Genomic DNA, 16,835 nt, shown 5'->3' with positions numbered 1-16,835 from the left:
CCTGGTCCATGAACCACGCTCTTAGTAGGAAAGTGAACTGAGCCAGGCAGGCCTCCAGTGGCCCTCTGCAGGGCTGCCCTGCAACCGGAACTCCTCTCTCCTCAAGGGGTACTTGCCCCCCCTCCTCTTATTTTGACTGAGAGACTAACGGTTTGGGGGAGGGAACTAGGGAAACCAGCCCGCTTCACTAAGTTGGTTAAGGGAAAGAGAGGCATGAAGCCGATAAGAACGCAGGCATTACTAGGTAGACAGCTTGCTGCAGCTGTGAGCCTCTTCACAGTGAAGGTCAGGTTTCAGACGGCAACAGCTGGGTGCTCGAAACAGCAAGGCAGTTAGCTTGCAGGGGGGTGGGCGGGTGGGATGGAACACAAACAGCGCTTAAAGTGAAACGTGTTGATGCATTGCTCAGAGCTCAGTTGCCCACCAGTGGAATCCCCATCCTCCTTTCTTGCCTCTCTCCTCTCTCCCTCTTTAACACACACGTGTGCACGCACACACACACACACACGTTAGCATTCAGGAAACCTTTAGACCTACAGTATATTTCCCTGAATAAAATGGAAGTTAGAGCTTCAGCAGTCCCATAAATGCTGCCACACTTTAAGCTGCTTGGCTGACATCTAGAATGCTGGCCCTGGCACTCTGCCTTTTTTCCTTGCCCATGGCAAAACTTCTGTCCTGTGTCTTTCTACACATCAGTTAAAAGGAACACATTAGACTCTAAGCTCAACAAGAGAGGAACTCTTTCTTTTGTTCATTTCTCTCTCTCTCGCTGTATGTACATATTTAATACATACACGTATACACACGTGTATACATTATAAATAAGGAGAAGATAAATACACCAACATAATGCGTGGAGAGAGGGAACTCTTGAACCGTTTGAATCTATCAGGAAAACATGGTGAGGCCTCTGCAGTGGAACACAGGGCACTCCAGTTTCACATTCTAGCTGTTGTTGGGGACTTTTGGAAAGGGGTCAAGTTTATCACCTACCGTTTCTTTATCAGCCATGCCAGTCTATAACTGTAGAAGCTAAAAATTGCTATTTACCGGGCACTTACTGTGGGTTGAGCACACATAATTACATCATTTAATCTTCTGACAACCTGCGCGGAAGGTAATGATCACCTCCAGTTTGCAGAAGAGGAAATCAAGCCTGTGAGAGGTGAAAGTATTTACCTTACACAGCTAGTAGGTGGTAGTTTTGCAGGCCGTCCCAGACCGATTTCAGCCTAAAGCCGGTGTTTAGTGTCCACTGTCACAGAACAAGATGTCCAGAGAAGGAAAAAAGAGAATGATAGCGCTGTCAGACCCGGAAGGGCTCCCAGCGCTGAGTCCATGCACTTACTTTGCATCTGTCCTTGGTGCTGTGAAGGCTACTGAGATGCATTTCATGGGACCTCTGCCCTGGAAGAGTCGATATATTCATGGGACATTGATAGGAATTGCAGTCATCTGAGGCTACCCATTAAATAGCACCCAGTCCATATACATGGCTGGTGGGAATGCACAATGGTACAGCCACTTCGGAAAACAGTGAGACACTTTATAAGAAAGTTAAACACACACCCCACACTTAACAAGTGGCACAGTTATCACACACCTAAGTATTTACCTAAGAGAAATGGAATTTATGTTAACACAAAGGCATACAGTTTTTTTCATATTAGCAAGAAACTAGACACAACCCAACTGTGCATCACCTGGTGAGTAGATAAACAAAGTGCATCATATCCATACAGGGAAATACTGCTCAACAGTAAGAAGAAGCCAGCTATTGATTTGGTGAATTCAACAACATGAATGAATATTAAAAGTTCCATGCTAAGTAAAAGAAGCCAGCCATGAAAGGCTAAATACTTTCTCACCTCTGTGCCCTTCAGGAAATGGTAAAACTATAGGGATAGAAATCAGATCTGAGATTGCCTGGGGCTTGGAAAGGGGATTGACTGCAAAAGGGCATGAGGACATTTTGGGGGGTGATGGAAGTCTTCTGTGTCTTAATTGTGGCTATAGTTATCAAACTGTATACCTTTGTCAGACTCATCAAACTGTGTCTGTCAAAGGGGTGAGTTTTATTGTAGATAAGTTATACCTCAGTAGACTTGACTTTAAAAAATACATCAGTCGGTCCAAACCCACCATTTTCCAGATGGGGAAACAGGCCCCAGATGAGGGGAATGACTTGCTACAGTTGTGAGTTGGGAATACAGGTTTCTCGGCCCCAGTCCTGAGGCAAAAGCAAACTGGAACCTTGGCCTCGTGTCTCGGTCCATGGCACATTCCAGGGAGCCCTGGAGCACTGATCCTCAGCTCTGAATGCAGCTCCGTGGGTGGCTTTTTGAAAACTCACACTCCACTGTGCCACTCATCAGACTGTTGACCTGCAATTTGGCTAGAGGTCTCCTCATTAGAGAATAAAGTAAATTAGCATTCAGCCAGAACGAAAGCTCCAGTGATGAATTTCTGTGTATATATTCCATTGACTGTGTTGGGAAGAAAAGGCCTCAGTGTCGTACCATTAATTTATTCGGAAGAGTGCCTTGCAAGGCTTTGTCATCCAGTCTAGAAAGAACAAAATATCCCAGAGATTCACACCAACATCTCCTTGCAGAAAGCTGGTGAGATTTGGAGTGAGCCAGACCTGGTTTTAGTTCCTAAATTTCTTACTTCCTCACTTCATGCCATCGAGTAACCACTTCTCTGTCTGCAAATTAGTAATCTTAATACCTACCTCTTATAGTTTCTTCAAGGTTTAGGTGTAGGAGATTGGGAAATTAAGCACCCAGCCTGGCTATGATAGACTTCAGCGCGGCCCGCCGTGGGCTTGTGCTTGACACACATTAACTATCATCCTGCCCATTGTGGAAACGATCAAGCCCGGGGTAAGTAATCTGTCAGCCATTGTACCACCTGGCCACAACCACTGGGCTATGTGTAGATTTCAGTAAATGATTATGGATCTGAGTCAAGTCCAAGTCCTATTTATAAAATAATTGATTACAGAGTTTGGAAAGGAGTAGAATTTTGCTGCTTCATTTGAGAGAAAGCCTTACTTTAACTTTTTTGCTTTTTAAGAAAGAATGGGAAACCATTGAAAACAAAATTAGGGCCCTGAGTGAGTGCCAAACTCCCAGTTGAAGGGAGGGTATTTTTCCCACTCAGACTCCTCTATCTTTGCCCAGAAAAAAATACCCCAACCACTCAAGAGACCTTGAGCTCTTTAGGGCCCAGGGAGACTTCCCTCCCACCCCTCAGCAGGGTGGCTCTCTGGGGACATTCTCTGTAATCACAAATCATTTTGCCTTCTAAAATTGAGTCTGGTTTAACACTAATGGAAATAGGGTCTACTAGGCTTAGGGTGGACTTTTCTTAAACTTAATTGTTTTTCCTCTTTTACAGTTGTAATAATATACCAAGTAAGTTTTTCATCTTCACTTGAAAATATGTCTCATTCTGTCACACAGCCAGATTTACAAAACACCAACTAGTTTTAATAACCCAAGACAACTGGCAAAATACCAACTGGCAAACTTACCAAAGACAGTAGAATTAGTTTCTTTTTTATTTTTTTAATTTTTATTGGAGTAGAGTTGATTTACACTGTTGTGTTTCAGGTGTGCAGCAAAGTGAATCAGTTATACACATACATGTATCCACTCTTTTTCAGATTCTTTTCCCATAGAGGTCATTACAGAGTATTGAGCAGAGTTCCCTGTGTTATATAGCAGGTTCTTACATGCTATGTCTGTTTAAATCCCTCCATTATATGCTTCATGTGTGTGGACTCAATTTTCCTTTCCCAACTACTGTCTTCCAGTATGAAGTGGTCAGTTACAGATTCTAGTGCATTCTCTCAAGCACAGTAACAACAATGGTTTAGGTGCCAGAGATTTCTCTGCTGCTCAGGGCAGAATTATCCTCTTGGGTAGTTAAGAGCCTGAGGACTAGAAAAACTGAAGTCAGGGCTAGTGGTCAAAGTGGGACAGTCTCCCAACACCAGCTCAGAGCTGTTTCCACTAGCCCACACCACATTCCCTTTGTGTAGGTTATTTAATAAATTCATTTCACAACCCGTAGAACACAGTAGGAAACAATGCAATTACTGAACCATAGGAACACAGCTGCCAACATCTTGTTGATTCAGAATTGTCCAAACACTTCCATGTGTGGGCGGGACTGATGCAATTTGCTGGTTCAACAGTTGACATTGATAAATTGGAGTTTCGTTTCCTCAGCCTTCTGTTGGAGGTGCTAATGAGCATGAAAAGCTGGAGAAACACAGGCGGGAGAGGAAGAGAGAATCTTGCCTGATCTACATACTAAGTAATTGAGCCTGGATTATGTAGACTTGACACTGCCAGGTAATAGATGGACACTTTTGAAGGCACTAATAGAAGCCAGATAAAATTAGCCCTGTGAACATTTTAATTGAGTTCTGCTTGCAGATTGTGTGGGCTGGTATCTTCATTAGAGAGAATGTTTGCTTTTCCTAATATTCTTTCATATGTTTTCTGAAATATTCTTTTATAGTTCATGCAGCACTAAGCCAAGATTACTTGGCTTCTGGAAGATGAGGAGGTTGGGCCAGATGATCTCTGAGGTCTTTTCTACGCTCCATGTTTTTACTTGCTTGGCAAGAGAATTTGTCTGAAATGAATTGCATTCCCCACACACACATTCATCCAGGCCTCTGTTCTCGCCATTCATTGTTTCCATTCATCCAGTAAGCACTTGGATGCTTTCTCTGTGCCGGTTACTGTGCTAGGCACTAGAACAGGCCACAACGCCACCAGGCCCCTACACCCAGGAGCTGACATTCTCATTGGGAGCTAGGTAAGTAAGTAGAGTGTATCAGGGATATGCCTGGGGCAACACATGGCAGCAACTAGGCAGAATCAAGGAGGGCTGCTCAGAGGATCTAATATTTTAAGTTGCTCCTTGAAATAAGGTGGAGACTGGGGGGAAGAAGATTTGGATGGGCTTTGCTCTGTGTACCTCCCAGGACTTTTTGCCCTAAAGGTCATTTGGCTATCTGCGAAATGTCCTTCCAGTAGAAGTATTTCTGTTAATGCTTTGGCATAGGAGTCAATGATTACTTCCATGACTTCTATATTTTCTCAACCTCTTAATCTTAATTTTATTCAGAAAAAAATTGATTTGAATAAAATGGGTTGGCAAAAGTACTGAACTTTTGAAATTAACCTTTTACGTATACATATGTGAAGTCCAAACCAGCCATGAGTAATCTTTTTCCTATCCTTTCAGCTCTCAGCCAGGAGAGTACAATTATCTTGGAGAGATGCATTTTGTTAAGCCATGATCACAACCCAGTTAGGAATCCTCCAGCTACAAGTCATTTTAGAGATTATCAGACATTTATTATTATTTTTTTTGCGTTACACGGGCCTCTCGCTGTTGTGGCCTCTCCCGTTGCGGACGCGTAGGCTCAGCGGCCACGGCTCACGGACCCAGTCGCTCCGCGGCATGTGGGATCTTCCCGGACCGGGGCACGAACCCGTGTCCCCTGCGTCGGCAGGCGGACTCTCAACCACTGCGCCACCAGGGAAGCCCCTATCAGACTCAGTGTTTTTAAAGCAAATTGGATTCATTTTGTATGGCATTAGTCAAAATTAAATCTGTTCTAAACAGAATTTCTTTGCAGGTAATCCTGATTTTTAAAAAAATGTTAAATGTGTTTGGTTAAAGTTACCTATAAATAGCGAACTCAGGATATTCAGTGTGAAAATGATGTTTTAAAAGATGCCAATTTAACTTTGAACAAATACTATAGTAGCTTCTAAATGTGTCAAAAACAACTTCTATCATATTATTATATTCTATCATAGCTGTTTGGTAGAAACCAGAGAAATCAAACGTTAACTGATTATTGGCATTAGTGTGATGGCCGGGCTGTCCTGTAAAGGACTTAGGTTTGTATATTTATAGCCCATCTCAGCAACTCTGTGTGGTCATACTTTACTCTTATGCCAGAGTGTCAGTGCCGATCCAAGACTTAGGAGACCTTGACCCACTCCAGGCTCTGACACTCACTAGCTTTGTGGGTTTTAAGTGCTTGTAGTCCTGCTTTGGCATTCTTGTCCGTAATGTTCTCATCCCTACAATGAAGTGGTGAGACTAGATGCTCTAAGGACCCTGGCACTTTTGAGATGGATGAATGTGAGTGACGAATGCTTCCTTCCCATTTGCACGCAGAGAAGCAAAGCCATGAAAGAGAAAATGATCCACTCGTGGCTGTGGGGAGCGTCACTGGCTCAATAAGAATAGGTCAGCATGCTCTCTCTTAATCACCCTGATAGCACTTACTTGATATTGGATTTTATGGTTCACAAAGCCCAGTGATTTGCATTTGCTCTTCTGTTTGTGGGATAACTTCTAGGTGGATATTTAAAGGGCACGAGAGTAATAAAGTTAGTTGGCAAGATCTTGTTTTAATAGTGAATTCTATCCCACCATGCCCATCAAAATGGGTGTCTGAAATGAACTAATATTACTTCTTTTTTATTGAATCTTATTTCGAGGAGAAACGAATAATTATAGTGAAACAGTAAGAGTTACTCTCCAGGGTATCACAGGTTCTCCTCTTCAACCACGTTTAGAAACAACTTCCTGTAGGAGTGAAGAATTGAAGCAGATTCCCCCACTCCCCATTGCCTTTGGATGGATTCTGTTAAGCTTGTTTGTGCTCATTTAATTGGCTTCTGTATGACTTGCTGTGAATAATGTCTCTTGGTAGCCTCACATTTAGGAATATGATGAATATATATTTGTTTGTTTGGAATCAGATCACATATTTCCATGTAAAAACACCCCAAATAATGCCTGGGTTCATCGGTGCCATTTTAACTCAGTCACCCGCTGAGCCCTAATACTTGTCTTCTTAGCGTGGGTTGGGGGTAGGAGTCCGTGTAGTAGGAAGGAAGAGCAGTTTTGAAACCAGCACATCATTTCCTTGGCCCGGCCTCTGGAGGCCTCCCTGTCTCTGACTTCTGTCCTCAGGGCCTTCCAGCGCAAATCACAGTCCAGTGAATCAAAGCTCGCATCCCAGCCAGGCAGGTGGTCTCCACTGTGGTGAGAACGTCTCACTTCGATTGAACACATTTTATACTAAGGAATAAATGGTAATTAGCACCTTAACTTCCAAGAAGCAATTTCCATTTTCTCTTTTTAATTGTGAAAATGAACCTAATGGGTAGAATTTCAGGCAAGAGGAGATGGAAAAGACAGAAAATCCAGGCCTGAAAATCTGTCTCCAGGTTCAATTCTCCCTAGATTTCCCAGCTTCTTTCATTTCTGGACCCCTAGTATTTGAAAGCTTTAGTCCCTTTGCCATCTCCCTGGAGCTGTGAGAAGGAGCTTAAGAAAAGGGGGAAACGGGATGTGGCTAGTCGTTCCCACTGACCTGTGTGAGATGTTTGTAAGTCAACTGTCTTCTTCTTTATGCATACATACATACATACATACATATATATATATAAAATATACATTGGTGACACTGCTTGGCATGCAGGGATCCCAATTCCCTGACCAGGGATCGGACATGTGTCCCTTGCCTACAGTGGAAGAGCAGAGTCCTAACCACCGGGCCGCCAGGGAATTCCCAAGTTTACTGTCTTCTGAATCAGACACCTGGGTTCAAAGTTCAGATCCACAGACTATGTAACTTTGGGTAATTATTTAACCTCAGAATCTCCCTTTCTTCATACCACGCAGGGGCAGTGTAAAGGTGAACAGTAATACATTAAAAATTCTTGGCTCAAAGTAGACGCTCAATAAATGGGCTATGTTATTAAGAGGCTAGGAGTGGTTGGATGATGGCATTAGCAATATCTGGAAGACAGCAGCATCAAGAAGAATTTTCGTATCAGTGACATGGACATTGTTATTTCAAAGAGGCATAATGTCAGACTCTTCCGTGTGTGTGTTTGAAATAGATTTCTGGGAATGGAAAACAGGTGGTGAGGCTGCACTGTAGGTACCCCAGGAGTGATACCTCCAGATGTGTGCAGGTGAGGCCAGCTGAGCTGCTTCCGCGGGGAGGGGGATGGGCCTTTGCAGTGAGAGCCCGGCGAGGGGTGTGCGGGGGGCCAGGATGCTGGGGAAGCTTTCAGACACAGGCTGAGCAGTCCCCGAGGCATGCGTGCTTTCATCTGCCATCACTTGTTGTCTGTCTGAGGCGAGAATCAATACCAGAAGGAGAAGGCGACAAATCATTCATTGCCCAGAGACTGGCTGTAGATCCGGCGCCCGCTGTTTTCTTTCTAACCGCTTTAAAGAAACTTCCCCGCACGTCCTTTCCCTGAAACGTGGAGCCTCACCGCTGGATGCGGAGAGGTCCTTGGAAAGCTCTGAAACGGCCTTTTGTGTTGTTAGGCATTACTCTCTCGGGGGGAATTTAAAATAGATGTATTCTGTCCCATTCTGCTTCAGTTATATCAGCACTCATCATATTTCGCTTTCTTTTTTTGCATCTGTTCCTTACTACTCATGAAGTTTAGAGAAACAACCCATACGAAGGGTCTGTATTTGCCTCTGCGTGTGTCAGTGGGGCATGTGCTTTACACCCATTGCACCCATTACACCCATTTGCTTGCTCTAAACTCACTCTTAAGACCTCTCCCCCTCCTTCCCTCAGCTCAGAAACACACTCTTTTCAGTCAGGAAGAACATTAAAGAGCATCTTGTCCAGCCAGCTCTCTTGGTGGCAACGAGCCGGCCTCTGTTAGGGAGCACCAGGACTGGGGGTCCTGCTCAGTTCGGAGCTGGTTCGGATCCACCTTCTTCATAGGGCATTAGCGGGAGGGTCTGCCCTCCAGGCTCCTGCACCTCTGCCAGCCCCCAACCTGCCTTGCAATGTCTGGAAAGGGGTTAGAGAGAGTCAAATGAGCAAGTAAAGTGGGCATAAAGTGAAGTCTTTTTAGAGCTTTGGAATGATTAGAGCAGGGAATTTGGGGGGACCCCCCCCCCCGCAATCCCACAACAGCATTCTGTGTAGAGTAGATCTTTTGTAAGCAACTGATTTATTTTTCTGCTGAAGGCTAGCCTCAGGCAGAATTGGGAAATAGCCAGCTTGATAGGATGCAGTGATTTTCAACCCTTTTTATTCCTCCCTTTTAAAACTGTAGGACTCTTACTTCAGATAGAAGCATCAGAGGAAGCCCAATATGTAAAACAGATAAAAGTGATTCTAGGGGGGGCGGGAGGCCCAGGGGCTGCCCATCTGGCGCAGGCGCAGTCTCCCTTACCCTTCACATGCCCTCACCCTCCACTAGCTACAGGACCTGAGAGGAGGCTTGGCCCTTGGCACTCAGTGTGGAAGCCACCATAGCAGTGAAAAACCCACGTGTGGGGCTCGGGCAACCCTGTGTGAGTCACCACAGCAAACCCCTTAACCACTGAGTCTGACTCTTTTCTTGTAAATTGAGGGTAGAATGTCAGACTGAAAGATTTTGCATATTAAGTAGTGAGATAACATGTAATATACTTGGTTCGTAGCAGACACTCAGGAAACAACAGGACTTGTGGGTAAAACAGGGTGAGGAGCAGATCACTCCAAACCTATTTGACCTTGTAACCAGGAAATTAACAAAAGCAGTAGCAGTACTGAACAGAAAAAGACAGAATACTCTAATACAGGAGTTTACCGTTGAAAAAAGATTAGAAGTGGCTTTATGAAAAGGGTTTTAGGGGGAAAAAAATGGAGGTAAAGTTGTTGAATTGTGGAGACAAAGAGGAAATGCACTAAAATCATACAAAAGCATTTCCATGACAGATCACATGCCGATTTGAGTCTCGAAGAATTTGAGCGTCATTCGTTCTGTGGGTTCATGCATTCTGCTGCGTTTGAGCATGTTTTGTTTGATGGCTATTCCTTGGTTGTACAAAATATTAACATTCTTGGAAAATTGCATATGAACTAACAGTACTTTTATTCTGCTGACATCATTTCGCTATTTGCAGTCCGAACTAGTTCATATTGTAAGGACACATTCTGTATCAGGGTGGACTGTTTCTAGATCTCAGTAGCCTAACCCCCAGGATTCAGGGGGACTCGGGTGAGTCCTTAAAAAACTTACCTTGTGTGAGACTTGGGAATGAATTCAGATAGCTGTAATACAAGTCACCTCATAAATCTCATAAAATATCAGGTTAATCAAAAAGACTGTACAAAGAAAGAAAGGAAATAACATGTGTGAACGTGGGGGGTTAGGAGGCAGAAGCTTTTAGATGGAGTTGGCCGGATTTCAACAGGCAGGGATGGAGGGTCAAATGGAGAGAATGAGCAAAGACTCGGGAGCTGGAAAGCAAGGACATAGTTAGGGGACCAGTAGAGTTTGGGGGATCCACTTTGGGGCTGGAGCCACTGAGGAAGGTAGGGGAGCAGTAAGACCCATGTTGAAATGGAAGTTGGCCTCAGAATGTGGGAGGCCCTTTTTATTTTATTTTATTTTTTTTGTGGTATGCGGGCCTCTCACTGCTATGGCCTCTCCCGTTGCGGAGCACAGGCTCCGGACGCGCAGGCTCAGCGGCCATGGCTCACGGGCCCAGCTGCTCTGCGGCACGTAGGATCTTCCCGGACCGGGATTCGAACCTCTGTCCCCTACATCGGCAGGCGGACTCTGAACCACTGCGCCACCAGGGAAGCCCTGGGAGGCCCTTTTTAAAATAATTAATTAATTATTTTTTTTTGCGGTACGTGGGCCTCTCACTGCTGTGGCCTCTCCCATTGCGGAGCACAGGCTCCAGACGCGCAGGCTCAGCGGCCGTGGCTCACGGGCCCAGCCGCTCCGCGGCATGTGGGGTCTTCCCGGACCGGGGCACGAACCCGTGTCCCCTGCATCGGCAGGCAGACTCTCAACCACTGCACCACCAGGGAAGCCCGATTAATTATTTTTATCAGTAGTTTTTGGCTGTGCCTCGTGTCATGTGGGATCTTAGTTCCCTGACCAGGGATCGAACCCGTGCCCCCTGCGGTGGAAGCACCAAGTCTTAACCACTGGACTGCCAGGGAAGTCCCCTGGGAGGCCTTGGCCACAGGGATGGTGGCCACCCTATAGGATTTGGAGCAGGTGTGATGCGATCAGATCCGACCTTGAAGGAGCTCCTTTTGACAGCTTATGCTGGGTGGTGGTGAAGGGGAGTGGAGTCCAATTAAGAGGGGTTGCAGTTGTCCTTGTGAGAGACATGAGGGCTTAAGCTCAACTGTGACAGTGACATACAATGGCAACAGGGTGTATGGGGAGGGCATGACACAGCAGACATTTTAGAGACAGAGTCTCAAGCATTTATCAACTGAATGGATGGTGTAGGGCTCTGGTGATCTAATGATGACAAATACACTAGTTCAGTAATGATAGCCAATACGGAGCTTGGTTTTGGAATGTTTGAGAGCTCAGGCTGAGGGCTGGCAGGGCAATGGCACGCCTGGGTTCTGGGACTGGTCTACACTGAAGTGTGGGCCAAGGTTGTGGCCCTTGGGTTACTGCTGGGTGATCCATGCAGACAGAATAAAAGAACCTGCCCTCAGCTCTGGGAGGGGAGATGGTGTTCCCTAGATTGAGACCTGCCCGAGCCCCAGTCACTGCTCATGTTCTGATCCTAGGACCGTAGCATTTTTACATTTGAAAGACCTTAGGGATCATCTCATCTCTAAACCTCTTGCTAGATGGAAAACTATGACCCATAAGGGTTAAGTGTGTGTCCAGGGTAAGTCAGAGGCAGAACCAGACTAGAACCCAGGACTGTCACTTTCCAGTCTTTTAAGGAAATCTTTTAAGTAATGGCTATGTATTAGAGTTCTCCAAAGAAACAGAACCAGCAGGATATAAAAGGAGATTTGTTATGAAGAATCGACTCATGGCAGTCATGGAGGCCGAGAATTCTCACTTATCTGCCGATTGCAAGCTGGAGACCGGGACAGTTGGTGCTGTAATTCAGTCTGAGTCTGAAGGCCTGGAACGAGGGGAGCCAATGGTGTAAAGCCCAGTCTGAGGATGGGAGGAGACGAGATGAGATGTGCCAGCTCAAGCCGTGAGGAAAGAAAAAGAGGGTGAATCCTTCCTTCCTGCACCTTTTTGTTGTGTTCAGGCCCTTGACAGATCAGATGATGCCCACCCACATTGGGGAGGGCCATCTACCTTACTGAGTCTACCAATTCAAATGCTAATCTCATCTGGAAACACCCTGCAGACACACCCCCAGATTTGGGCATCCCCTGATGTAGGCAAGTTGGCATCTCAGGTGAACTCTCCTAGGCTGTTAGAATTGTTGATCCGTTACTTAGTTCCTCCAGAGTAGTTTCTAATTTTTCAAAGTTTTAATTTACCCATTTCTTCTTTTGACCCTCATTTGATCTCATCAGTATAGAGACATTGTTCCTCTTTCCAGGTAAGCAAATTGGGCATGACAGGTAATGAACCTTCCTCACCACACAGTGAATTAATGGACGATCAGGATTAGAGCCTAGATTCCTTAAATTGATTCCATTTTCTTTCCTGTAATTGGATTGTAAATTTTGTGACGGTGCTAAACCAGTTCTAAAAGCGTAGTCCTGGACCAGCATCAACGGGGAACTTGTTAGAAATGCACATTCCCAGGTCTTCCACCAGAACTACTGAATCAGAAACTCTGGTGGCCGAGGCCCAACAATCTGTGTTTTAATAATTTATGCAGATGATTATTCTGCATGCTCATTAGAGAACCGCTGTAGTTACAAGACAGAATCTATTCAGTATCAAGGATTTCACTACATTTTGTGCATATACCAAATTCACAGAGAACAAAAAAGATGCTATTAAGCTAAAACTGACCATAAAAATCAGTACATCTGTCTTTTCTTGTTCCTCCCGTTTCCCTCTCTGCATCCCTCCTACCAACCAGGTACTTTGCGCTGACTTTTCATTAAAAATGCTTTTCTGTCCCCTACAAAGCTGGCAGAGTTGTCTCCAGCTTTGATTCATTCAACCCACATTACTTGACAAACGTGGGGAAACTAAAATCAAAAGAAAAAACAAGAAGGGAGGGAGGGAGGGAGGGAGGGAGACGGTTGAACAGATAGGCAAATACTAGAACATTTCCTTAAAAAAAAAAAAAAAATCACATGCCCAGACAGCAAGGTAAAAGCCAGTAATATTAACTGACCCAGAGAAGTATGAACAGAATGCTATTTTAAAAAGAAAATTACACTTTCTCAGCATCTGCAAAGTTCCGGAAATTGTATTGGGAGCTTTATGTAACTGTTTCAGGCAAGTCTCATAATAGCCTTGTGAAAGAGGTAGTATTATCCTCATTAAAAAATTTTTTTTTAAATGGGGAAACTAAAGTTTCAAAAAGTTCAGTCCACTTACCCAAATGTCACAAAGGTAATAAATCATGAAGCTAGGGTTCACTTTCAAGCTTTTCTGTATCCTAAAATTATGATCTCTCCATCACATCATCCACATTATCTCTTAGGGTATCTTCCTGTTCCATATGCCTTCTTTACCTTAAAGCTGTGGAAATTTATCAGTGAATGTATATGACATCCATCCCACTATTTCAAAAGAATTACTGCAAGCAGCACGCGGACACTGGGGAGTCACCGATAAGAAACACTGTATCTGAAACCCAAATCCATTTCGGACTCACTTAGAAAGCATATCAGGAAGATCAGGTATGAATTTTAAAAATTTATATCCAACCTTCAGGCCTTTCTCCAGTCCTTTGGCTTGGAGCCAGTCCGAAACCTTAAAGAAAAAGGAAGGCACGACCTCTAGTGGAAACATGGAAAATGTCCTATGGTTTTGCTCGAGGGTTTCTCCCCAAACCACCCTTCCCCCCTTTTAAAATGAATTTATGGAATTTTTCATCTGAAAGGTACTCTCATGACAAGACTTGGGTCAGTGCACAACTGTCATTTTCGTAACGACCTTAAAATGAGATTTCTACATCTCACAGTCACATCACGCTTGGGTTTGAGTCCTTTAATGACCTCTCTCAAGCTGGCACTACTTTTTAAAAGAATGCTTGTCGTTTGGTCTTTTTCCCGCTTTACTAGAAAACCTAATCTCACTGGATGTTTGGAAGGGACACGGTATGCATATGGGTGTCTGTGTTAAATCCACCATGTCTAAATTCACCTCCCGGGCAGTTGATAGCTTTGGAGATTGTACACTTCTGTCTAAACGGTGTGATCTTTGATTTCAAGGACTGAGCTGTGATTGTGCCCATGGCCACAGGTGTATGGCTGGGCTGCCGAGTCATACCCCCCTGACCCACATACGTGTTCCCGAGTGACGGTGGTGCTTGGGCAAAGTACCCTTAAGGATTTCGGTCGATTCTACAGTTGCTTTGTCCAAGTTTAAGATTGAACAGAAGACAAAAATCAGCCACTGTCTGATGGGTACAGGGAGTTAGAGGGGTTGAAAAAATAATTGGCAGGAATCTAACAAAAATATCTTTTTCATTCAAAGCAAACAATAACTTGGAGGTTGGAGAGGTAAATGAGTTCCCCAGGTGTGAGGCATGAGTGATGTCTCATCTTTCCTGAATCTCAATTACTGGCATGTTTCCAAAAGTCCCGCCAAAGTTGTATCTCTCCTGATTTGAAGGGTGGTTAATCTCAGCTCTTGAAGATTTGAAAGTATCACTGGTTCAGTGAACCCCTTCCTCTAACCGGACAGCTCTGCCTTTTCTTGAGTCCATGTAATGAAACTTCCTGCTTTGAAATTGAGGGAGGGACCAGGCAGCCTCTACTTTTAAAAGCATTTAAAGATTTGCTAGTTTAAAACACATATGTCTCCTTAGAGATTATGCTTCAGTCCTTCTGGGGTGGGATGGGGGGACCCATATTTTCCCACTGTTTGGTTAGTGACTCCAGCATGGAGTGGAGAGAGCCCTTGACTGAGGGTCAGGACTTCGCGTTTGCTTCTCAGTACCTGCGCCAGGTGCTGTGCTGTGTCACCCTTGCCCTTTGGGCCTTAGCAACATGTTCTGTCCCATGACAGTTGGAGTACAGAACTTTGGAATTCATTTCTGGCCCCAATAATCTATGATTCATTCCCATTCTTTGTGCAGGGTACACACAAGTTCAGCTTCATCCCCTGGAGTCCAAGAGTTACCGAATTGGCAACTGATTCAAACAACATCCTTCAAAAGTATAAAGCGAAAAAAAAACCCAAACAAACCCTTTTATATCTTTCTTAGCCACCATTTTAGTTTACAATCTCTGGCTAGAATATCGAATTTCCCTTTTCATCCTCATACCATTGACTCTTGCTCTAGTTTTTGATGGTTGGAGGAAAAGTAGGTGAAATAAGCCATTTTCAAAGTATCACTTGTGCTTGTCAGCATGAAGAGACTCCCTTTTTGACTTTCTCTTTGACTTTTTTTTTTTATTGTGCCAGCCTGGATTTAAAAACACTGCAACAATTTGACCCTCTTTCAAGTGATCTACTCATGCTTTTAAACTGCAAATTTCAACCTCCTGCACAGGGCTTTTTGACTAGTTGTTTTATAAGTCTGACTTCTTTTGATGTGAACATTTTCAAGCCCAAACAATGAAGTATGGTTTCATCCAGTCATTGAAGTAATTATCAGGTAGACAATTGTGTCTCAGAAGTAGATTCAGCTCTTTATTAGTGTGTCAGGCTGTCAGTACTTTTTTCCAGGTCTGTTTTCCTTGGAAATATTTATTTGATCCCCTCGTCCTTCCTTAAATTTTAGGTACGGGTGTAATTGTACTAATCTGAACTTTTGTATGGAATGTTCCAGCTGTATACAGTGGAAAAACTTTTAAGACTTGTTAACTGAGATGTTATTTTTTGAAGTAGCAGATTCTTAGGATGTTACTACTTTGTTGTTTGGAAACTTGATTGAGGGTATTAGTACAATGAAATAACATTTTTTTTTCAAGTTAAATGAAGATAAAGACAATAGGGACAAGGGGGTCATCGCTAATAATAGGTGTTATAACAATATGTGGATGATTAATTACTAATTTTAGGTATCTCATTATTTGAAACTTAAAGACGACTTATTTTCTAGGAATGATGTGTGTTTGTTTAGCAGGTGTAGTTAAGGAAAGAGGGGCATTTTGTCAGTAACCCAGTCAGTCTAGGTGTAACTCAGACCTCTAGGTGTATCATCCATAGATTGCCCCTGGCAGAGCAAGCTTTACATTTTCAGCCCTTTCTTTCTCCTTCTGCTAACTCTGTAAGAAACAAATTGATAACCTGGTAAAGACCCCAAGTAACACCCCCTTCCTTCTTTCAAAATAATTGTATGTGATCAGACTAGTTTTTAATCTTGTTCAGGCCAAAGAAGTCTGTGTATATTTTGTACGCTTATCTTGGCTAGTCACTTAGCTGTCAAGAGCCAGCTTCCACGCCTGTACAATGAGAACTCTAGTGTTCTTCACAGCATTATTGCTGGGAACAAATGAGAAAAGGATTTGGGAACTGCAAAGCATCATACAAAGTAAGGCAGTGTTTATTTGGATTATTTATTGATTGAAGCCAGGTTTAAAAAAAATCGATTCCATCTTGGCTCCTGAAATCTTGGAGTGTGTTATTTGTAGTCAGAATGAAACAGTTTTGCAGCAAGAGCGGTGCCTTAAACCTCATACCATCAAAAACTGTTTACTCTGCCTTCTCTCGCCCTTATTCCTGGCACCTGAAGCTTTATTCATGGTTTTTTGTTTTGTTTTGTTTTCATCTCAGCTGCAACCGATGAGAGCTGAAACTGTACTTTGCAACAAGGTCTTCAATATACTCTTTTTTTTTTTTTTTTTTTCTGTACGCGGGCCTCTCACCGTTGTGGCCTCTCCCGTTGCG

At 43.8% G+C, this 16,835-nt stretch overlaps 1 protein-coding gene across 3 annotated transcripts in view; it reads left to right on the top strand.

Annotated features, from left to right (window-relative positions):
* MB21D2 (Mab-21 domain containing 2) overlaps positions 1-16,835 on the top strand; it is a 105,209-nt gene that overhangs the window by 73,079 nt on the left and 15,295 nt on the right. Inside the window, exon 1 of one of the 3 annotated variants that reach the window (XM_067738429.1) lies at positions 4,225-4,367. The exons of 1 other annotated variant lie outside the window; for it this stretch is intronic. The gene's annotated coding sequence lies outside the window, so the exon portion shown is untranslated. Of the gene's footprint in view, positions 1-4,224; positions 4,368-4,583; positions 4,840-16,835 lie in introns of those variants that run through there. One more of the 3 variants, XM_067738428.1, reaches the window with a different exon arrangement.

The sequence above is a fragment of the Pseudorca crassidens genome, chromosome 5 (assembly GCF_039906515.1).
Source record: "Pseudorca crassidens isolate mPseCra1 chromosome 5, mPseCra1.hap1, whole genome shotgun sequence".
Lineage (NCBI taxonomy): Eukaryota > Metazoa > Chordata > Mammalia > Artiodactyla > Delphinidae > Pseudorca > Pseudorca crassidens.
The sequence above is the reverse complement of the archived record's forward strand: the minus strand, read 5'-3'. Positions and strand labels throughout refer to the sequence as shown.